The 25,096-nt window shown below is 41.3% G+C and overlaps 1 protein-coding gene across 1 annotated transcript in view; it reads left to right on the forward strand.

Annotated features, from left to right (window-relative positions):
• The first annotated feature begins 1,298 nt into the window (after positions 1-1,298).
• LOC105895883 (cadherin-22) overlaps positions 1,299-25,096 on the forward strand; it is a 106,775-nt gene continuing 82,977 nt past the window's right edge. The window contains exon 1 of the mRNA XM_012822573.3: positions 1,299-1,585. The gene's annotated coding sequence lies outside the window, so the exon portion shown is untranslated. The remainder of the gene's footprint in view (positions 1,586-25,096) is intronic.

A 25,096-nucleotide genomic window follows, 5' to 3' on the forward strand; every position in this document is an offset into this window, starting at 1 on the left:
TGTGATTCGCAAGGACAACTGCTTTTGTCAGGAATCCTGATTATTGGCGATTCATTTTTCAAACCAATACCTCTTCTTTGATACAGCTCAATAATGTGCCGAGAAAAAGAGAGCACAGTATCCATTTTCATCTTCAAACACCATTAGCAATTTGACAACAGTTACGAAATTGTGGTTAACCATTTTGTCAAAATGTGTGTCTGTGTGTGTGTGTGTTGGGGGTGTTTTTGTTTGTCGTGTGTGTGTGTGTGTGTGTGTGTGTGTGGGTGTGTGTGTGTGGGTGTGGGTGCATTTAAATTGGCTGCTACTCCCAGTGTGTTGGTCATAGTGGAATTTACCTGGCTTTTGTTCTGTCCTTCAGTGCCTCATTTATAAGGTATTGTAGGTCACTGTGTTTTACTGATCTCATGATATTTATGTTGCCTGTCTGTGTTCTCCATCACCATGGCTTTGAGATATTACCCACACCACTGTTTCAACACCTCTCCTACAAAAATGCAATATTCAATAGACATTTTCATAGTCAGCAATTCTTATAAGAAGATATTTAAAATGCTGGCTACAGTGAAAGAGATGGATCTAACATGTGCCTGGTAGTCAGCAGATGATTTATGAACTGGCTCGATGATCTAGTGCATGTTTAGTTTACTTTACTATATTAAATCATTTGTGACACAGCAGAAATGTGCGACAAAATCAATACAGATTATGAATACCAATATAAGGGGCTGCGGTTTCTAAGCACATGATTTAGAGGGGGACATTTTTAATTGCATCCTTCATGTCAACTGTCCCCTGCTCTGTCCACTATATTATCTTATGATAATACAATCTGAGCATCAAAGAGGGTACCACCCTCAGTTATAACAGAGGCAATATCAAAAAGAGAATGCCTGGTGCCAGGTGTGGTGTTTGGCTTTGACGTTTTGAAAACATTTCACCTTTATGCTTCAACCTGCCAGTGTGATCTCACCTCTGGGTGAAGTATTGATCTAAGGCCATTCAGTTAGGTACTTAACCTGGGATGACCACAGTAAATTAGACGCAGAAAGCCCACCCCACGTTTTCTCCCTGCGGTCCTATGACAAACAACTGCAAAAAAAGAATGCAATGGCTAAATTAAAATAACAGCTAGATATAGATGAATGCAGAAAATGTACACAACCTTTTCTCAGAATTTAATTTAATTTTTAGCATTTGTACCTCATTTTTCAAGGGATGCACTTTTTCAAAAAGGAACAGCTATCGAGGAAATTTAATAGCGAATACGTCATATTTGTTCGTCTAGAAATGCATATTTGGTACTTCCTCCCCATTCCTGTAGTCTATTCTGTCCTCGTCTGTCCTACAGAGCAGTTCTCCCCATCACCACAAGGGGCTAAGCATGCGGCGCGCAGTCGAGCACAGTCTTTCCTAAAGGAAACTCCAGTACTTGAGTGTCAGCAGAGGGTAGATAGAGTCTATTCTCCGCTGCAGTTCAGCTCATTGAGGAACCTACCGAATTTGGAGAAGCACCTCTAACTGAAAGGATCACAGTCCTATCAATTAATAAATTCTGGCAGCTCTCCCGGCACCATGTAGCGAGGTAAGGACACCCCTGTTTGCCTGTTCACGTGAAAACACGTCTGGAAGTGTATTCCTCTTTGACTTTTGCCTTTTACAGAGACTGTAGTGTACTTGGGGGGACCAAGTAAAAGATAAATTGTAGTTATTCATGTATACCGCGCTAAAATGAGTTTGTCATGCATGATTGTGTGTGCCTGCTATATATCATTTGTGTACATTCGATTTTAATTAAAACGCCTTTGTAACTTGTTGCCGGCCGTAATTTCACACTCCGAACAGCTTAGATTTATGAACTCTTACAGGGTCTAACTACTAGCTATAGATACCATCAGCTCCATGAAATAATTGAGAAGTGTTGTGCGTTGTATGGCTGTTAGTTTTACTTTTTCCTGTAATCGATGAACGTTGCAGAGCAGGTATTTCAATGAATGATTCGAAACTCTATTGAGCCGAAATAATGAAGTAGGCTACAGCCTGTTATATTTGTAAGGATTCATCACTGCGTGTCCATGCATCGCTGTCAAATTTCTTACAGGGTCTACAAATGTTCGTTCTATTTTGTTTCACTGAATATTCGTCGGCAGTCTTGTTGGGAATGTGATGTAAGTTTTGAAACTTGAATGCTAGGAACTTGGCTGCCGACAGACCATAAATCACGTAGCGCACACTATCCCATTGCCTTGCCAAACATCAACTGCAATTCTTCTTATCATTAGGCTACGACAGTAATTTGTCCGAGCTGTATTAATGGGCACTGTGAGTTCAATATATGAACAGTTACTGGGGAGTTCAGTTGTTTAGGTAGACTTTTACTTTGTTCGGTCAAACAAGCATATTTTAATAAAACAAGAAAGACACCATATGAGCATGTCTCTCTGTATATTGCGAGACTGGCAATATGAGCTTTAGACGAACAGACGTGTTAGTGTTACGTGTCAGTACGTGAGAATGATTTGTGTGCTAGCTTGCCTAGTCTGCTGAGCGTCTGGTGTAGGCTCTTGCATTGCTTCATGGCTATAGGCTTAAGTGATATACTGTATATTTGCTATATCGATTTCCCCTTTAGTTCCTTTTTTGCAGTTTTAGTTTCATTTCTGTAGTTGAAGGTCTTAGGATGTATAATGTCCTTTACTTATGATAGTGGTTAAATCTATAATGAATCCTTTCATTCTGAAACAGTGTGCTTTGCCTGTTCATAGTGAGTATTTTACATGGGGAAAGGTCTCATTGGCTTAGATATTTTCATTGCTTCACATCAGGTGCCTTACCATTTCACATCATTTTAATTTTAACTGTCATCGCTTCCATGGCCTTCTGAAGGTTTGGCGATAACACGCTTAGCTGACTCTCTGTGTGGGTGACTGACCATGAGGGCTTTGCATCCTGATGGCTTTAAGAGATCCTTTAAAACCTGAGATGTTTTTAAAAATCATGAAGATTTAGTATGTTCTCCCTGGGATTGCAATGCAGTGTGTGTGTGTGTGTGTATTTGTGTCTGTCGTGTGTGCCTGCACCTCCCTCTCTCTCCTTCTCTATCTCTCTCACTATGTGTGTGTGTGTGTGTGAAAGTTTTTTTTGTCACTCTTGACTGTAGGGCTATATTCTCACATTAGGGATTATCACACTGTGCCCTTGGTCTAGGTCAGAGGTGTCCCAGTGCAATTCCACAGGGTCTCAGTGTCTGCTTGTTCTCACACTAGACCATTACCCAGTGCTTTATTGGCCTTTGGAAACCCATGGAAAGGGCCTCTCCATCCAATCAATGCCTCAGATTATCCAATTAAAGACAGATGCTTAGTTCAAGTCAGACAGCGCTGCAGCTCGCAGATCCGAGGATTAGACAACTCTAATGCAAATCCCCTTGGAGGGATAGAAATTCAGTGGCATGTTATGCAGACATATTTGATATGAATTGATGATGTAAATGACAATAGTTGCTTATGCACATGCTGTCCTATTTTTGTGCTCATATTTTCCCCTTGTGTGTGGTGGCAGATCTGGTAAACCATCCATTGTTGTAAGTGAGAGATGTGTGGTTTATTGAATTCATGTGATATGCACCAACAGCGGGGCTGAAAATAACTATAGCTTCACGTAATCACGAGTGTCTGTGGCATGTTTCCTGTCAATAAGGATAGTGGATGATTTAAGGGTTAGTAAACTAAACTGAACAATGAATCAAATGAAACCCTGTGATTTATGAACTCTGCTTGGATGTGTGTGAACACACAGAATTCTCAAAATGGGGAGAATCATTCTCCGAAACGTAAACCCTTTGATGAAATCGTTGTAATGAAGCAATACGCCATGGATGGCATTGATTACCATTTACAGAGTCTTAGGATGAACCTTTGCCAGGGAAGGGGCCAAGGGGGTGGGGAGAAGAGGTGGGAGCAGCCGGACTGATGGATGTTGCCTTGGGGGCAGTTAAGATGACAGATATGGGTTACAAATGAGCTAGGTTTTATAGCTCCTGGAACGAAGACTATTAGGCTTTTTAATTGATCTGGGCCTGTGGTTAAGTTCACGCTCAGTGCCGCAGCCTCGCACCTGCTGCAGGAGCCTCCGGTGTGGACCTTTGCCTAAATTATCCACTGTGTTACAATCTCACACCTGCTTCCTCCTGTGTCATCCCTTTGCCAGGGAAAGCCTTTCCTTGTGCTTTCCGTGAGAATTCATTAAGAGGCAATGAGGTATTCTTCCTTCATCCAGTAATTGTTTTAAAAAAAAAAAGAATTGTGTGTGAGTGGGGGGTCTAATGTCACGATTCATTTCACCAGAATATGCTGCGTGTGCGCGGTTTTGAGCAGAAAACGTTTTTTATTTGGGTGATTTTTGTTCCATGAGCCATGAGCTTTCTCACTGAAACAGTAAAAACATGAAGACCCTGTTCTACATCTCTGTCGTCTCACTAAATATTCAGTGCAGTCCTGCAAAGGCAACCACAGCCATCCCAGAAAATTAAAAAGAAATAAATCTACGTCCGAATGCACTCACCCCTCTGCCTCCAGTCTATTGATTGCAATATTAGACTGAAGATTGCGGGGAGCTAGTTAGGAAGTGAGGAAAGAGTGCTGAGCAGGTCTGTCATTATTCCTGTTACTCCCCTGTTGGATCTGTCATTGCTCCCCCTGCTATATCAGAAATTACTCTGAATTTAATAACAGGATGGAATGATTCCCCCCTTCCTGCTCCGTAGACAGTGATTCACTCTGCAGGGGGCCACAGACAAAGCTGACCCCGTATGGTTGATGATGTAGATAGATTGTTTCTAGGTATTATTGAAGGTTCTGGTCCAGATGTGCTATCTTGGTCTTTATCTACAATACAGTATCTATCTCCAAAGTCATCACAATTTTCACAATAACAAAAGAAACACAGTATTTTTATTGCAAACTTGTATGCTCTTGTATACTGTCAAAGGCAAAATAATGTATTTGTCTGCTAACGTTAAAAATAAATAAATTAAAAACTGAAATATACTACTTGTCTACATTTTCAAATCCTAGTGACTTTGAGTTCCAGATAAAGGCAGTTGACAAATCATTCACAAATGATACAGTGGTGCCAGTTATTTGACCATAACTGATCATAATTAGATATTATGGGTGGTTAAAGTAGAGATTTTCTGGATATTAAAATCGGACTAAGGGTTGTCAGCCAGGTTGTGAAATAGCAGAGGAAATGAAGACTAAAAAAGATCTGGTGATTCAAATACTTAAGAGGAAGACTCCAAGAAAGTTTCTAAGTGTTTTGATGTCCAAGTGTGCACAATTATCCATACGAATAATGTGACAGTTGCTTCACACCACACAGATGCTTTGTAGAATAGGTTGGGCCCCCAACCCAAGCATCTGAGGAAGATATTAACTGTAGAGGGAGGCCACCACAGTCCAGACATCACCCCCAAAAACGACAAAGTTCAGTGGTTGTAATTGGTGTGCACTTATAGGAGTCCACAAACTTAAGAGCTATCCATAAAACTGGAATCTATTGGAGGGTGGCAAAAAAGCATTGTTTTAGATTATCCACATTAAAGCATGTATGGAGATTGCCTAAGATATGGGAGAAGGTTTTTGTGGTCATACAAGACCAAAATAGAGCTTTTTGGCTAATGCACTATGTGGATCCACTATGTGGTAAATCTAACACGTGCGGATGCCTCAAGACACCATCCCAGGTGTGAACATGGCGGCAGGAACATTATGCTGCGGGGATATTTCTCGTCTGCAGGAACCAGGGAAACTTTTTAGAATTGAAGGGAGGATGAATGGAAATAAATTATACATAAGATAACAAGAAAAGCCTGTTGCAGTCTTGTTGTAAAACTAAGGCTTGGGAGAGGGATTACCTGCCAATAGGACAATTACCCAGGACACAAGGCTAAAGCAACACTGGACTGGCTCCAAAACAGTTAAGTGAATATTCTAGAATGGCTCCGTCAAAGCCCTGATCAAAACCCTACTGAGAGCTGTCTGGCACCACAGTCCTGGACTGCCATCCCATCAACCTAGCTAGATGTTCTACATACATTCTACCAAGAAGTAAAAAAAAAACAGCAGAACAATGTGCAAAGCTGGTACTGTCTCACGAATACTTAAGGCTGTTACTGAAGCAAAGGGGTTCTGTACCAAGTATTGGTATGTACAGGGGTTGAATATTTGGGCAAGCAGAATATCTTAGTTTTTAATTTTTTAATTTCTAATTTAAGTAGACAAATAACTTATTTGGCCTTTAGAAATATACTACAGCATAAGTGTTCAAAATGAAAATACAGACTGGGAAAATATGTGTTTGCAAGCTACTGTATATGCTCAAAGGCATTGTTTACAATCACAGTGAAGCTTCCAGCATTATTCCAGTGCTGTGCGAGAATTAACTGGGGATGAACTCATACAAATGAATTAATGAAGTTACATCAATATACATCAAAGAAAACTGGCATGAGCCTCTTTAGCAGCATAGGATTCACAGCTAGACAAATAGCAAGATTTTATCAAGGTAACTTTGATGTGGCTATATCCCAAATTGTACTGCAGTGTTTCTTGTGTCAATTGTAGAATATTTCTACTGAGACTCTTTCATATGACCCTTGATGATTTTATTCACAGATATTTACAGATACCATATGATCATGGCAATGTAATTTGATTCTGTATAAGGAAGATATCTGATCCAGGTACCCAAATAAAAGGTTTTGTTTGTTTGACATGTACAAACACGGGATAACCATATAAAGCTGAAACTGTAATTTGCAAAATGCATTCCTTTAAGTTGACAGTGTCACTGCCATTCTTGATATTGCCAAGAATGAAGATGTGCTTGACATAATGGGATCTTTTAATCTGTTGTCAAAGAAAACATCATCTAATAGTACTCTGGTCCATCTGATCAGTCCTCATTTGTTTGAAACGGATTTTTTTTTTCAAAATGGTATTGACTGATTTGTATTGTTATGGTTTGAATTGGTTACTAATTCAATTCTATTTAATTTCCTAAAACCACAAGTGAATCCAAGTGCCCCTCTCCAAACACTTTGAATGATTAAACTATACAACCATAACTCATATTGGTTTTATTATATTATCCAAACTTTCTAAACACTGTTGATTTATTTTTGATGTAACCTCTTCACTCGTGTCCATTAAGTGAGTTAACAGACACATTTAGGCCTGATAAGGAATGGATTCTGAATGGAATCAGAATCTTCAAGTTTTTCTTTTGACAAATCACATTTATGAAGTAATCTTACTGGTAATCTTTCTGACTTTCAGGCTGGTTAATTTAGAATAGGTGTCAGAGAAAATTGAATGACTGCTTACAGTAGTTTATACCCAAAGTAAGAATGCACCGTTTCAGTAGTGTTTGTTTTTTCCAGGTTTCAGATTTCACAACCAGTGCACTGGTTCACCTTCATTTCAATAGCATGACTAAATCTTAGTTATTTGAAGATGATGTAAGTGCTTTTTTTTTGTTTACTTCAGGGAAATTGCCTTTCTGATCTGATGGGTATCATAAAAGTAGAAGGCTGTGAAACGTAGAATGTTCCAGAGATTATTCTGGGGTCTTTCGTCTGTAGATCAATATCTTAATCTGTTTTGTATTGCACAGTCCATTTCCATGGTGCCTAAGTCTAGTGGTACATACTGCATTTCCCAGCATCTTTGAGAGGAGCTCCTGCTATACTGCTGTATAACTTAAGGTAGATGAGAAACTTGTTTGAACCATACTGATGCTTACCTTGAAGCTTGAAAGTAATACTATGGAATTATTGAATTGTTAATTGCTATACAGCAATTCTTTAGAGTATTGTTAGTATTTCTGTGTTGTTCCTATTATTCCCTTCGCAAAATTACTTTTCAAATGTTTTTGTAATTACATCCCTCAGCACATTTAGCGCCTCCGAATTATAATGTGTTTCCCAATGGCAGCCACCAAGTAACGTGTTACCATGGCAATTTATCTTTGGATTTTGATGCTGGCATTTGCCTGTGAGCTGCTGACTGAAGAGGCACTTTTCCCCTCTTTTACTGTCTCCCAGTGTAACTGATAAAAATCTGTGTTCTTTATAAAGGCAGGAGTTGTCAGTCGCCATAATGCCTGCTATCCGGTCATTATATATCTGTTGTCAGGTGCCCGTGCCGAGAATTGCTGTCAATGCTCTCAGTAAAATCTGTGTGTGATATGGTGAAATTACCTATGACCTTACATGACTGCTGTAAAAGCCTCACATCTCTGTCCATTTCACAGTTGGGTTCATAAAAGCAGGAAGGCTGGGCCTTCCAACATCTCCCACTCTTTTACAACAGCATATTTTTTTGGCTCCCATTCTAAGATTTTTAAGTTTGAATGGTGTTGAATAATGCATAGCGGCCGAATCAAGGTGGTCATGCAGTAGCTCGAGACCTGGGGATTTAGCTCGAACTGATGGAGAGAAGAAGGAAGGCTTTAGACAAACAGAACCAGTGCACCCAGTGCACCGGGCTCCCAGTCCAGGGATGGATGCAGGTATTAGAGAGCTTTGCCTGTCATGGGGGAGACTTTATGGCCAAAGCCCTCAGGCTGCCCCTGGCCGACACAGTTGACTGGCTGTCATTCAACTGACCCCGTGGTCAGGTAGAGAGTTCAGCCACCAAGCATCCATTCACTTCTCTATTTTTTTTTAGCAGCTCTGTCTGCTCTGTATCCTAGAGAGTGAGTTGTAATCTGAAATAATTTACCACCCTATTGAATTGTTGCGCAGCGCTCACCTCAGTCCACTGGGAAGTCGGGAGAATATTAGAGCGGTGATTCATTTTTAGGTCGCTACTACTGCAACAGTGCTGCTGAGTGGTGTTCAGTATTTCACTCCCAGGAGGACGTGTCTTTATTTTGCATGTGCTGCACTGGCCACCGTGCTGGTGTCGGCATCCCTGGTTGTCCATGACGACACGTGGCCCCTCACCCCCTCTTTGATCTGCTCTACTGACAGCCCAACGCTGGAGCGCTCCCCATCACTCAGACAAAAAAAAAATGGCTCTATTCATTTATCTGTCAAACGCAGTTGGTGGGCAGGACACTGTCGTGAGATTCACAAGTGCGGCTTATTAGTGTGTTGTTGTCTGCCGTTGTTGGCTTTGATCCTTTGACATTTGGAGAGTTGCGGGTCGCCGTCCGCTTCAGGACATGATGGCCTCTCCCCGCTTCAAACAAGAGCAACCTTTTCCATCCCAGCTTCACCCTAATGGAGAGTCATGGAGAGCTCTGTCAAGCACTGCAGAGTGCTGGGCATTCAGTGTTGGCCTGAGTCATTTCCAGAAATGAATAATTTGACGTAGTTTCCACAAATTGTGCTTCATAATGCCCACATAATTCAGGCACTTATCCTTGTATGCCCTGCCTTACCACAGCAGGACAATGGTTCATAGAATTTGAAATAAGCCAAAATCTCCCAAATCACCATTATCTAGTGTAAAAAGCTGCAGTCGATATAGGCTCCTCGCTAGTCCTCTTTGAAACACCCTCCCCTGAAAAAACAACGGGGAGAGGAGAGTCCTCCTGGTGTGGATGCTTTTTCCAACCTGCCGCGGGCTCCAGCTCGGCTCTCTACCTGGAAGGTGTGGGAGCAGGAGGCTGCATGAGCGAGGCCTCTGCGTGGGACTGAGGCAGAGAGTGGAGCCTGCCGCACTCAAACAAGAGCCGCTGAGTGCCTGGAGAGAGAGTGAGGAGTGAGATGAAGCTCGAATATTGCTCTGGATTGGCTGACTTCAGTGGTGGAGGTTCTAGCAGCCAAAGCAGTGAGCCTTTGGAAGCATGGAAGGGCTGCGTGTGTCAGGTTTGTTTTTAGCAGGTTTGCAACTTAGTTTTGGTTGGTTGTTCTTTGTGATGGGCACTGCTGCAGACCTTGAAAGGAAGAAGACAGATCCCTGAGGCGACTCTGGCAGACAGCGTGTGTGCATGGCTGCTAGTGGGGTGTTTTTTTTCTCTGTTTATTTAGAATGTCCCTGCTGTTGTACACTCACTCTGATTCAGTGACTGTATATTAACCATTCCATTATGTTTATTGACGCCTATGGGTTTTTCCTCTATGTACATGTGTGGGTCGATATATATCTATATACGTATAAAAGGGCTTTACATCATTTATTGAAATATGATAGAGAACACAGTTTTCACCTCTTATGTTCATTCATGCTGTAACAGTTTTCACCTCAGGTGTAGGTCATTACTATGTGTTTGGGCTATTTGTGTATAGGGCTTGCATGTGGGCGTGCGTGTGTGTGTGTGTGTGTGTTTGTGTGTGTGTGTGTGTGTGTGTGTGTTTGTGTGTGTGTGTGTGTGTGTGTGTGTGAGAGAGACACAGACACAGACAGACAGTGTATATGATACAGTACATGCTCCTAGATGTAAATAACTTATGATATGACAATGGCACATCTGTTTTTAATGGTGCACAGCTGCACACACGTATGAATTTAATCTGACTCCACGGTGGGATTTGTTCTGATGATGCATATCTTTGCGAGATTAAGCCCCTGGTGCCATGCCGTGACAAGTTGCCGCGGCTCGGCTTCCCCTCTTTGTTTCCACCGCATAATGGGCTTTGTAAGTTAATACCCACGAGACACAACAATTCTCCTGAGCCACGGATTGTGAAATTGTCCCAGTTCGGAGAGCTTTCGCCTGATTGGAATAGGGAGAAAGGTGGATTTCAGCCGGGAATGACAATAATCGCTGTGGCCTTCTCTCTCGTCTTTCTTCTTCTTCTGCTCTCTTCTCTCCTTGCCTCGACTCAGAAATCGCATTCTTCTCCCCCCAAGAAAGCCTTTTGTGTGCGAAGACCACTGTGCCCGTGCCGAGTGAGGGATTGTTACGAATGGGAGATGGCCCAATGTAGGAGCCATGCCTCATCTAAATTATTCAGATAGTGTACAGAGCAGAGGCTCTCTGACGGTTTCTCTCAAACCTCAAATCAAGGGTTATTTATTCATTTTTCCAATACATTTACACTTGCTCTGTGTCAGCTGTACAACCTGTATGCCTTTATGTTAGGTATGAAAAAAGAGAAAACCTTTCTGGGGTTCCTAATGATACATGTTCACTGATTTGTACCTTTGTTCAGTTACACATTCATACGGGTAGATTGCATAGTGAAAAGAGCAGTAATGGTTAGTTTCAAAGCAGTTTCTGGGGAAAGCAAGTATTAGGGATAAAAAGACACGGGTATGTTTAGATTTGATTTAAATAATTTGTTTTTACTACATTCCTTTTACTCTCATGTTATTATTGCTGAGGTCTTCTAGAATATAATCGTACATGCCACTTTTGTTTCAATGTTTTTAGTTAGGGGAAATATACAAAAACATCAAGGCATGTCAGACTACCTAAAACAGGCTCGGACTCAGTAGTGTTAAAGAGGCTGTATGTAAGCCTGATGAGCTCTAGGCTAGAGAGCTAAATTATTTCATACATCCCACCCCAAGCAGATTGGGGCGCAGTGTATTACTATGTTTGCACACCCCTACTTCCTCTCTCTTCCCAGAAGTAAACAAAAAGGTGGCGGAGGCTGAAGGCTACATGTAGCATGAAAAAATGTATATGATTGAAAGATAGCTAAGCTACCGTTAGTGTCTCCATCAACAGCGATTGATATTTATTTGTTACATTAACTTAGTTGAGGCAAACAGACCCCTGTAGATCTTCATTTAAGCACTCAAGCGTTTGAAATAGCTGATAGTCTAACCATTAATGTTGACCGATGGGCTTGCTACTGAGCGAGTTGTTGATACTAAGTAAAGGATAGCCATGCTTACTTGGGTCCGTTCAGGAATTAAATCCGGCACTCTAAAAAAGGATTGAGGCTCTGTTGTTTAAAAATTGAGTTGTCCATTTCTCCATGAATTAACACTTTAACTGTCATTATTTTAGCCTCTGAAATAGGATTTTAGGGATAGAAAACACCATTTCTGATGGTGTGGGCTCATTCAAGTGATGGCATCCTTTGCCTCACTGTTTTTGCTGCATTGACTCTCTAGTGCCTCTTGAGGTACGGAGTGGTATTATGAAAGATGACAGGCCAGGGCTATCTTTAGTGGATATCTGGGAAACACAGGGCATAGGTGTGTTTGACAGTATTTCAAAATGGTTATTTCTTCACATTCTGTTGCTATTTGTAGTTTAATTTTGAATGTTTGAAATGACAATACTTACACATAGTACCTTTAAGCCCTCTGGCTATTCAATGCAAATAGACCCTAACAACTGTCAAATCATGCAGAAAAGAAACCTAAACATGCCTAAACATAAGGTTTGAAATCAGTTCACTATGTCTGAAAATATAGATCGTCATGGGTATCAATTTTCCTTTTCATTCATCACTTGAAAGGTGCTATGATGAGATGTTTTCCAATTATCCAATATAGAAAGGAAGAATCGTTTCACCACGATTCTTCGGATGAGAAGTACCTCTAGTCTAGATGGGTTCCTTGATTAATTCTGACCTTTGTAATGTCAGTCAACCCAACTTGAACTTGAAATGAAAATGACATTCGAGAGAGACATATATGGTCTTCCCATAATTGGTTTGGGAGGCTATTTTACAAGGTGCTGAAGTAAATGGCATAATTCTACTTGTGAAGATAAGGGTTTGCCGGTTTAATTATGGCTCTATCGTGCAAGGTGCAGTGTAATGCCACTGCCCAGGCCTGTTTACTGTTGTATGATTTATGTTCAGTGGCAGTCTGTAATAAGCTGATAAACAGCTCATTATAGACAAGCCCCCAACAGCCCTCATTGATAACCGCGTGTGGCAGTGAAACCTAAACTGGCCGACCATACTGTACTACCGGTCTCATCTGCCCCGGCTTGCCAAATGTCGCACTCTTGAGGCAGTTGTTTATATTTTGTTTACATTCATTCTTCCTGAGGGGGAGTGAGCTCATGTTGAGAGGGAGAAATAGAAAGTACTGTATGTGTGAGAGATGGAGGGGAGGAGAGAGGGGGGTACATGAGAAAGTGAGATGTAAATAGACGGCTTATTTCGTTTTGTGCTCAGAAAGTGACTGACAGAGAGGTTTCCGTTGCAGCTTCTCTGACAGCCATTGTATTAGACAGGCCTGCAATCATGTGGTTTTGAGATCGAGGCTTGGAGGCTGGTTGATAAGTGTGCTGCATTTCATTTATGTTAAAGCAAGCTAGCCGGTGTAAGTTGCCCAGTGTTCATTGTGCTGATACGTCTATATACGCAGAGCACAGTGTCAAGGCTCGCGTGCCTTTTGGCTCACCAGCTTTTTTTGGTCACTATTTTTGGCAAACTCATCATGCAAAGGATGGTGGGGGGGATTGATACGGTCACTAATCTTGACTAAGTCAAAGTCATGTCCATAGCACTCTGAACCACATGTCTCACCACTCTCTTCTCTTGCTATATTTTAAACAGTGAGCTCAGCTCTTCAACATCCCTCTCCACCCCCCACCTCCGCCTTCCTCCCCCACCCCCGCCCTCCTCCCTCTCCTCCCTCTCTCTCTGAGGCGTGCTTTGGCTGTTTGCTGTGCCGAGTGCACACAGTGAGGGGAGGTCCATCTGGAGCCGTTCTGTGTTGTGCTGTCGGTAGATCCCACGGCCCCAGCGCGTTTCTCGGGTGCATTGATGCTTCAACCTGCCCCTCGCTGTGCTGGGCTCACCGCTCCTCCTGTCTCCAGGTTGCTGCTTGCTGCTCGTCACAGTACGGTCTTTGTGGGGAGTCCAATCGTTTAATTGTTTTTCTGCCAGCTTCACATAAAAGGGGGTCTACATCTCACAGATGTTCAATGCATCTCCAATAGTTTGCCACACCGGGGGGAGTCTTTTAATGTATGGTTAACCTTAGAGGAGAGGATATTTAGCAAACATTAGATAGGTGTTGTTTCCTAAATGGTTGAATGGGATCCCTGTCATGTATGAAAGGAATATACAGTATAAGCCCAGATATAGACATCTACTGAGGCAAAGTTTCCATTCAGAGGTGTGCTTTGAGCAGATGCAGAATCAATCTAATGGCGTCTTATTTCTTCTCATCAAACAGTCACAGCCTATTATGGGGCTCACTTTTATCATTTAAACCTAATTCAATCTGAGCGTCTACCTGTACATCAAACCAGACCATTAGTTGCTTAGAGCAAGAGAGCCGCTAATGTGCATGAGGAGGGCTCTAGGCATAGGAAATGTACCCTAGCCTGATTGCTGAGCTCTCTCACTGTTCCTGAAATTAAATATTGTGTCAGGGGACAGTTTGTCCTTTCCCCAGACTGATTCTTTGGGAATGAGGTGTGGGCAAACTACTAACAAGAGAACCCAAAGGAGTCGTCAAATCACAGAGAAATGTTACTTTTCTTACCTTATCTTTGGCCTGTAATTGCAACTAATAGTATCCATACTTTAAGTAAGGTATGTTTATAATTTGATATCTTTGATATCAGTTATTGTTGTACAAGAAAGATGTAATTGTATATAGGGAACAGATTATTTTACTTTCTTCTTCACCTCTCTCTCTCTCTCTCTCTCTCTCTCTCTCTCTGTGTCTGGTTTGTGCTCTTGCTCCCACAAACACAACTTGTGCTTTCCTAAAACAACCTGGATGCACAGGGTGTTCCATCTTAGTATGCAATTTCTGCCCAGTTAGCTAATAGCATTTCCTGTTGAGTCTGCCTCCTTCATGAATCACTGGCTGTTAATGGTGCATCGGTAATTCTGGTCACACACAGGCAAGCAGGTCCCAGTGGGGCGCTGCCCTGTGGCAGATGCATTATTCATGCCTCCACCTGGGCTTGTAGCGAACAGTGACACCTGATCCTCCGAAAATCAAGTAGGGTCACATTCGACACCCTTTTAGAACTTAGGGTGAGGTTGCTGCTGGGTGGTCAGTCCCTTTTTGAACCGAAACCCCCCGCACCACCCCAACTCATGCACACATACACACACACACACACACACTCACACGCGCACACACACACACACACACACACACACATACACACACATACACACACACTAGCACATATTTATATGCATATACACCTACACTGTTTTATACTACAACGATAGGCCACTAAAAAAAGAGGAAAATCTGGGGCAGTCTTTTGCCTCCCATCCTGAAAGAGATTCACTAATAGCTGCAGTGCACAAAAAGCGAGTAAGAAAAAGAAGAAAAAGAAACGGCGTTCTTGTCAGTCAAAGGGGTTGGATAACACTGTTCTGTGTTTGGGGGATTGGGCGGCTTTTGAAGATGCACTGTGTCCTTTTATCAGTTTGCTTTGTCGCAGATCTGCTGTTACCCCAACAGCTCTAATGCAGTGAACTTCCCAGATGGGGTGGTCTGCTCTCAGATGTTTTTTTTTCCGAAGAATACCCAACAAAATCAAATGTAAGGACAGTAAGTGATCGTGATGCTCGCCTCCAATCTACCCCCTACCTCATCTAGAGTTATTTTCTTATGCTGCCGGCCAGTTATTTGTTAGCTCTTTTTCCCCCTCTCCCATTAAAGGAAAAACACCTCAAGGTCTTATTTGGAACCATGTCAACCCGCTTGGCCCTTGATACATCCCCTAATATTTCTCTCAGAGGCATTACAGTCTCTACCATCCATCACAAGGTGTATTTGGAATATGAACCAAATCTAATTTTTGTTAAGAGTAACATTTACATAAAGGACCTGAGATCGTCACAACAGATGGATGTTGCTTTCAGGACTGTTGTGCAATTACTTTGCTACGGAAGTGTTCATAATATACTGGCTGGGGTTTGCAATGCAGAAATCATAAGATAAGTGGAGATCTGATTTTATTTCAAATTCAGAACATAAAGAGCTAACTACTAACTAATTATGCCTTATCCTACAACATCTTATCAAGTGTTTGGAAATGATAAACTACTCAGAATCAATGACCCAATGTGATGGCTTTTACTTTGAAATCTTTGACACAATATGGCTCATACATTTTAATCGATACAACATAAACGTGAATGTGTGGATGGCACAGTATTTATTTGCTCCTACTCTCACAAGACCGACCTAGACTACAGTGTGAGAATAAAGTCTGGCCAATATCGACTCTTAGGTCCAGAGGCACCAGAGACAGAGTATGCTGAGGAAACCTGTGCATGCTTCTGTGCTGGAGTCTGGACATATTCTTTCAGTGCTGACATCTGAGGGAACCTGAGTGAGCAATATTCATCAAACGCTGTTACAGGCACAGTGGTCAGACTGTCTGAAGATAAGGCTAACTGGCATGTTCAAATAGAGAAGTGCTCAAGTGAAGGCTGCATATAAGTGACCCACACTTGTGGTGTTCATGTCTTCTGGTAGCTCCTGAAGTTATGTTATGACAATACATTTTTTAGGGAAGCTGAAGTCAGGGAATTCTGATAATCAGACTTTAAGAATGGTGTACTTTGGATGTAAGAGACCAGTCCACCGATATTCAAAACCATGAGTATAAAGCTCAAAAACATCTAAGCCTAACGTTTCTGTTCCTAAGTTCATATGTTAGACCATTGCTCAAGGTCATTTTGTTAATTGTTAATTTACTTTTTATATTGTAAATGTGACAGTAACCATCATAAATCAGCCCATTCAACAACGTTAAAGTTTGGCAAGAGGAATACAAAAATGTTTTTGAAGTGAATGAAATAACAAAGGGTGGCAGTTTATATTTTACATGTACCACATAACCAACAAGATTTTTTTCAAATTCAAAACACAAACAAATTTAAACAAATGAATTGGGCCTAGTATGCACAGGCTTTCAATGTCCAGGGCAACGGCAAAGTTCTCATGGTGGTGTTAGTCTCAATGCATTTTGAATATCTTCCTGCTGTTTTTGGATTAATAAATATAAAAAATAGTATGCCCCATGTTTAGTAGCCTTAGATTATTAATGCACCCCACAAGGGATATAACAACAAACGATAAATCACGCATGGGGGCCATCACCTTTTACATTAATTTCATGTTCTGTGTCGATGGGTCGGAAAACCTCTGCATATCCTTGAGATAAATCTTCCGAGTGACTTTCCCCCGGCCTGCGTCATTATCTTGTTTATTCGAGTAATGGCCTCTGGAATGACTGTGATTATTTGTGCCTAATGAAAGACCTGGCCACACAATATCCCGCTGCAGCCATAAAGCACTCTTTGGTCAGCCTCTACGAGCCCTTGAAAGGATCTCTGGATAGGAGATGAAACGTCACTCATATGAATCTCCTTTACTATTTGCCTTTTTAAGGAGATTGTCTGTCGTGTGTGTGTGTGTGTGTGTGTGCGTGCGTGCGTGCGTGCGTGTGTGTGCAGTAAATGCCCATGATGTTCTTGTTTGACATAGTTGACTCCATGCCCCTGATGCTTCCAGTCTTACATTAAAAATCTAACCGTGTGAATAAACAACTCCAAATATTTCTTTATGAGATGGTTTGTAGTTATGCCATCAACGACACGTTTGAATGGGAAATGAACAAAACTGGTTAGAATAGGGGAATACCGCAATCATTAAGTACAGGAAAAAATGTGACGTATATGGACATGGTCCAATGTCAGGGGCACAATAGGTAAGAACATTAGACAATCTCCTTTTCAATAACATTAATGCATCAACCTAGTGTACTATAAGTCTTTACGGCAAAGTTTAGACATTTGAAATGCTTTATAACCTTGTCTTTATTCTGTAAAACCTCTGATAAGCTATAGCACCGCTGCCTTCTCTAAATCTGAAAAGCCTTGAAATAGTAGGTTAGTCCAACTCGGATACCCAGCATACCCCATACTCTTGCAAGCCACACTCCCTGACTAAAATAGCCTACAACATAAATCAGAATAGATGATGCAAGGAGCTATTAAAATCCCCTTTGTTTGAGCTAGATCTGAACCTGCAATCCTCCAGTGCAGAGCCCAGGATGTATACCGCTAAATGTCTTCTAAATTATTGAGATAAACTCATCATCTATTTCTGATTAAGTGTGTGTGTATTTCTTGCTACTGCAGATAATCTGATCATTATTTGTTACTTTTCCTTAATCTGCTTAAACAGTCACCCTGTTTGTAATTCTCCCATCATCTGGTTAAATAGACATTTCATTATTTTACCAGGTGGTTGTTATTTTTCCACATTCTGAGGACATCGATCTTTGTGTCATTTCACAAGGATCTGGTCAAGGGCCTAGTCTCTTATTTTGTGGAGTGGACCCTGTCTGCACCTGTGGATCTTAGACTTGAGTTCTTCATTATTTGTGAGGGTAGTGAGGGTAAACCAAGATGGGTTTCACAATAGTGTTCATTTGTAGGAAGTATAATGGAATGGAGGACTAGTGACACTATCAAACATGTCCTACAGGAACTTGAGTCGGTGGGCCTTGCACCAAAATGAATGGGTCTGATCCACCTGGGTTGCACCGCACTCATGCCATGCCATTTTCACCTTTGACCTATTCTATACAGTTCTCATGGACAGATTGTGTCAGAGATTCATTTTGAGGGACACGTGTTATTGTTGCATTATCTATCAATGCATTTATATGTTGAGGATGAGCTGAGCTGTTTTTTTTTTGTGTGGACTAAAAGAAAAAAATCCTTGGGTTTTATTCACTATTCACTCCCTGGTCTTTCTCTTTTCCCCCTTTCTTCCTTTCCGTTTCTCTCATTCTCTCACTTCAGCAGTCTCCCTAGCCACAGATTAATGTGTTTGACAAGCCAGTCAGCAAGAAAAAGCATTAATTGCTACTCAAAGCAGAGAGCTATCATGGGAGCCCTTGTTCAGAAATTACGCAGTTTTCAGAACCATGAGGCAGCACGCGTGCATGAAACAGGAACGTTGAGTGTCCGCAGCCACCGCCACCGTCACCGCCACTCTTCCCGATCCCAGAAAAGGGGAGCGGATTGGCAGGATTTGTAAAGGAGCCATGTCTGTGGAATGGCAGCGCTTGGAACGGGCCAGTGCCACGGATCAGCTTGGATGGCCTCCGTTCAGGCGACAGCGACTTGACAAAGGCCTAATCAGCAAATGACATGATGATCCAGCTTACCGTGGCAGCCTGACAAAAGCTGCTCAGTGAAAATCGCTCACAAGACACTGGGCCTCATTCTTCGAAAAAATGTTTGTCTGCTCACATTTGATTGAAAAGTTGTTTTGGCACACGATGATTTTTTTTCCGGTGCGGGCCGGGATTAGCAGATTCATTCGAATTCCTAAAACCTGAAATGCACTTGTGCACAATGAGGACAACATTCAAATAAATATTGTGAACGTAGACAATGGCTTCATTTTCAGAGAAGAATGCCATTCAGCCACTCTGATTCAACAGTAGACAGCTGTATAATGTTATTAACAGCCGTTGGACACTTTTCAAGTGGCTATTGCTACGGAATACGTGCCCCTTTACGATTCATGCCCAAGTTGGTATAGTGATTAGCATGGTTGCCTTACAAGCAGTCAACCTTGGTTTGATTCCCAGTCAAAGTAAGTCGCTTCGGACAAAAACGTGTGCTAAATACTTCGCTATTTCATTGAATCAGTTCATGTTGTCGCAAAGTTACTGATCAAACACACGCCCTAGCCTGACTAAGCCGTGTCCTGGAGGCGTGCCAACAGGGGGCCACCGGGCCCTGTGAGGCGATCCCCAGAGGGAGCGTTAGTGATCAAAGGTGCCCGCGTCGATCAGTGCCCTATTGCCCTACTGCCCCCGTGTCGACTCGGTGCCGCACGAGGATTCACCACAGTGGGGGAGGCAAACACCATACTCCTCTGTCTACTGAAAAAATCTACTGAAAATGTGTCTGCGGCAACAGTAGATTTGCACAAAAAAAACATATTCAAACTATTGGTACGGAATCTAATTCCTTAGCAAAACAGTGCACTAACTATAGTTCCGGTTTTGCAGCCGTAGTTGGTGCTTTCAAAATATGCTCTAAAACACACTCTGGAGAACATACGCTTTTCATAATGAAGAAGCATATCCACATATCCATGGTATGGACAACTATAACATATTTAAGTGTGTATTCTTCATGTTCTTCATATGTAGGTATGAGGTGTTACATACTACGTATGTCAGTGGTTTGGCTAATCACTGTTAGATAGGCTTCTGATGGTCATAGTGCTCTTTGTGTTCTAGTCTGACTTCATTTCTCCCTATCATCTCTCTGTGTACCTGGCAAATATCAGTCTTAGCTATAATTACACAAGAGCGAACCAACAGAGCAGGAGATTATGTGTGATAGATGAAGGGGCCAGGTTAAGTCTGGGATATTATCTTCTCTTTTTACTCCACTCTACAGCGAGGGCTTGTCAGATAAGGAACATGCAATTTTCTGTCCCTGATTGAATGTTTGAGTGCTTGACTCTGTGTAAATAAGGGCCTGATGATGTTGACTGTCCCACCTCCAAACTCACTGGCTGGATTTTGCAGCTAATGAATGCGTTGTCATGTTTTGTTGAGCTAATTATTCCGGAACGGTTGACTAAATCTGTGTTGTGACCCTTAGGATGGACTCCGAGATCACTGGAACAAGATGTGTGGAAGGCAGGATGAGATTGCATGGCAGTGTGTGTGTGTGTGTGTGTGTGTGTGTGTGTGTGTGTATGTGTGTGTGTGTGTGTGTGTGTTCAGCCTTAAGGCCACAGTGTGTATATCCATTATCATATATATCCATTTCACCTGAAATGTTGAATAGAGGTGAAAGTACGAGATAGAGATGAGGAAAGAGACAGAGAGAGAAAGCGAGAACTGTATGCGTGTGTGTGCTTCATATTTCCTGAAGGAAAAGGCTCGTTTAGATGGCACGGTGGTGCTGACAGTGGATGAAAGGTTTGCTGGTTTGCAGCTGCAGTTGAATCTGACAGGTGAGGATGCATCTGGGGAAAGGCTAGGTGAAGGGGGGGGCCAACGCCCAAAACAGGTCACTTCTCTGGGGAACAACACTCGTCGGAGAGACGGGGCCCTGCGGCCAATGATGTGTTTTTAATGAATCCGAGCATTTTGTCTGTACGGTGTTGTTGAATGTTTGAAATAGCAAACCAGTCAAGGCCAGACTCCAAAACACCCCAAACACCCCGACTCCTCTCAAACTTAACAACAAGTATTGTAGATTAGCCCTATTCTTCCATATGCTGTTCTGCATCAGTGAGAGATGCCCATAAGCTCTGAACAACATCTTTTTCACCAAGTATCTAATTATGTATTTATTAGGTTGGCTAAATGAGGGAGGGATGAGTGTAAATTTGTGTTCAGACACTGTCAACCAAACGGCCCTCACAGCAGCGCAGAGGAAATGCCACAGTGCCCATGCATATTTATTTATTTGTCTCCTGTTGCTTTCTTTTACCTCATTAGAGTGATGGAACACCTTTTCAAAGGGTAACTTGCGTAGACTGGAGAAACAGGAAGCGCTTAGGATCTGTAATTAGTGAAATACAAAAGTCACCGTGTAGTCTAGTTTCAAACTATTCAAATTCCTCTTTTTCTTTCCACACCCTGCTACTCCAAGTCATCCTTTACCTTTCATGTTTCTGGTTGTAGAGGTCCTTGTAAATCAGAGAGATCACCAATCCTGGTTGTCTGGCACTGGGATTCAACATGTTGCTTACAATAGGCCGGCTAAATGGACTTGCTCAACCAACACTGAAGACTCCCTCTTTTATAGATTCTACAGTCAGTCCTGTCTTTGCTAATGGCTGCGGCTTTGTGGAGCAGGCTGCTTTGTGAATGCGATCGAAGAGACACAACTCTTACAGGCTAAATATATACTTTGTTTTCCCTGTGTTTCACTTCATGTTTCTCGTTGATGACAGAGTGAGTGCTACTCACCTTGATCTGGATAGAAAATAGAAAATCAAACATATGGGCTTTACGGACTCACTATCTTTATTTAGTAAATGTAAATCATTTCACACACAATTTGCTTTCATTTTCAACATTTTCATGCAGTTTTTTATCAGGGGTGTCCTACAAGGTCAAAATTGTTAGTCATTACAACATGTTTATAATAATAGCAATAATAATAACAACAACAATAATAATAATAATAAGAAGAAGAATTTCCTATAATAATAATTATTTTCTTAGTTTAAGAATACTCAACTAACGCTAGCTCTGGGACTACAGTTGCAAAAACTAACGTTAATTGCGGAGCAGTTGCTCTGGGTCAGCCAACCAAAATAATCAAAAAACCTAACCGTTACCAGGCAACCAATAGAGCTATTGCTTTCAAACACCTTTAGCCAGTAGCTGCCTCTTAACTGCAAATGTAAGCAAAAATGTCTCTTTCCGAAGCAAAAAGAAAGGTCGACCAGGAACATTGGCAGTTTCAAGAAAAGTGGACATTTCTTCATTGAGGTTAATGCAGCGGCCACCTGTCTGATTTGCAAGGAGAAAATAGCCTTTCTTATTCTTAAGCGCCATTGCACCACCAAACACTCAGATGAGTATAATTGGTTCGGAGATGAGGAGAGTGAGAGAAAAGCATCGATCTTTATTCAGAAACGTCAGTCTCACAGCAAATACAGTGGCAGAATGTGACATTTGTGGAAAGTTAATATGCTATTTGTTCGTATTAATGATTAATTAATGTTTTGAGATATCAGAAGAAATGCAGAAGATTCTTTTTCCTCATACCCTATCGCACTGGCCCCCTTTTAAGAAGATAACCTGGCAAGTGGCCCGCAGGTAATTTGACTATGAGACCCCTGCTATAAAGTGTACATAGGGGTTATTTTCCATTATTCAGTCTGATCTAGTTTGGCCATCACACCTCGAGTAGTCACTTAATCTTTTACTTGCACAGCATGATTACACTACACACCAGGATCTTTATCTAATTCCTTTGATTCCCCATTCTCTTTTCATCCATCCCCTCACAGACACACAGACACACAGACATATACACAGTTTTCAAACATAGGTTTTCCATGAACATTTTCCTGGGTGGCTTGTTATCTTTGAGAATCTTAGACCGGAGCCAAATGTTTCTTTGAGTTGCCAGATGCCAGACGAAGCAAGAGAGCTCATATTCAAGCCTGCCTAAAAGCTATTCCTTCAATTGTTCTGTTGATTGTTGTCTCTCAAAAAAAGCTATGAAATGCTGGCACTATGCAGATTGTCTTTTGAATGCCAGTTTTTTCTGATATAAGAAGGAGACATTCTTTTCCCCAGTGCCAGTCCATCCTTGCCAAAAGAAAAAAATAACACATTGACCAAGGACTCTGCGTCTTTGTAAATGGGAGATCTGTTGGATGAGCGGGCTGTCAAGGCGGGTGTCAGAGTCTTTGTTAATACAGTTTTACCCTATTCTTTAACATTTTTCTTCACCATAACCAATGAACTTTCATTATTGTATCTCTCGTTGTCCAACCAGTTTTGGTGGATGAACTGTTTTGTACTTCCAAGTTAACAGACATTTCAAAACACAGCCATTCATCAATAAATCGACACTGATTAATAACTATAAAGTTGGTTTCCAGTCTCATGAAATCATGCTGGTCACTCTGAGCAGCTCTACTTATAGTTCAAGCACTAATTGTATTTGTTATATTGTTTGATTGTATTCTGTATTAGTGTTTGTTACGTTCCGGCTGGCTAGTGACCGAAACAATAACAATGGAGGCAGATGACAACGGTTTTCTACAAAAGTCGTAACAGTGTTAATATAATATAAAGCTGACACATGAATCATGGGACAGGATCCTTTCTTCAACGAAAATATTTACTGTGGCCCAAGCCACCAAAATCTCTGGCTCTAACAAAAAAGGATGACTAATCAAGGCAAACATAGCGCAACGCCTTGGCTATTTAGTACTCAGTCCATGGCTACTACGATATCCGATTGAACACACAAATCTCTCTGTTCATTTGGGGTCAAAACAAATATGCATGTTTAGTTGCAGAGGTCTCTAAACTAAGAAACATGTTTATAGGTGTTTACTGAAGTTGCAGGTGAGACCATCATTCTTCCCAAAATGATCAAATGTGTAGCAAATGTAAATGATATTCCCAATAGTCACCTAAAGGGTGGTAAAATGATCAAATCCCTTCAGGCTTTTGTTTTCCTTCTCTTTTCCTTTCTCCCTTTCCATTCCCCCATTCAGGAAAATGTTTTACTCTTCTTCTTTGTCCAGCAAATATTTTGAATCTGGGCACAAATGAAAAAGGGAATTCAGGGATACTGTGGTAGCTAAAAGGGAAGTTTACCATATCCATCTCTGCATCTTTGAATGTCTCCTTAGGTTAAATCAAAATAGTATCAATAGTATCAAATGGGTACATTTTACCACGATAAGAACTATTCAACTCATAGATTTGGAACTTGGTGTGTGTGTCGTGTGGTATTTGAATAAATCCCTCTTTGCTGTGTAATCATATTTCAAATAGTTTGTATCATCAACGCTAATTTGAATTAGCCATTGTGTCAGTTCTCAGTATTATGACTAGCAGCTGTTCTATGTTTGATCCGCTTGCCGTTAAGTACTTTGCATAAATTCTGTGATCGAATAACACACAAATCTAGCATAAAATTTGAATGATTTAATCATTGGTGGTGTATTCAGTTTGGTCCTCTTAAACATTTAGGTCCACTAATAGATCACCACTTGTCGAAGTAGTCATTTGTCACTATTCCTTGTCCTCTTGTAGAGCTCTTTTGAGATCAAACAGGTATTGGAGCAATTTAGTGAAACAAAAATAATTCCTTGTAATTTTCCTTAAATCTGACTGAAATGGTGTCCAAATGTATCTATTGTTATCATATCTATTTATTATTTTACAATAATTACAGAGCTAACATATTATCCTATGACTTATCACCATGGAGGTTTTATACAGACCAAGAGAAAAATAGGAATTTGTTAGGATTCATTAGATTTATTTCAGTGGCTTTTGCTAGCTTATTATGACGCAGGTATTGGGTTTTTCGAAAATCCTTGAGAAAGACTTCTATCACTTGCATTTATCAAGCTAGTTATTTTGTTTGTACACAGCCTGATGCTTTGCTTACACATATTCAAATCACATAACATACTTTAATCATTTCAAT

Source organism: Clupea harengus, chromosome 5 (genome assembly GCF_900700415.2).
Source record: "Clupea harengus chromosome 5, Ch_v2.0.2, whole genome shotgun sequence".
In the NCBI taxonomy this organism is placed as follows: domain Eukaryota; kingdom Metazoa; phylum Chordata; class Actinopteri; order Clupeiformes; family Clupeidae; genus Clupea; species Clupea harengus.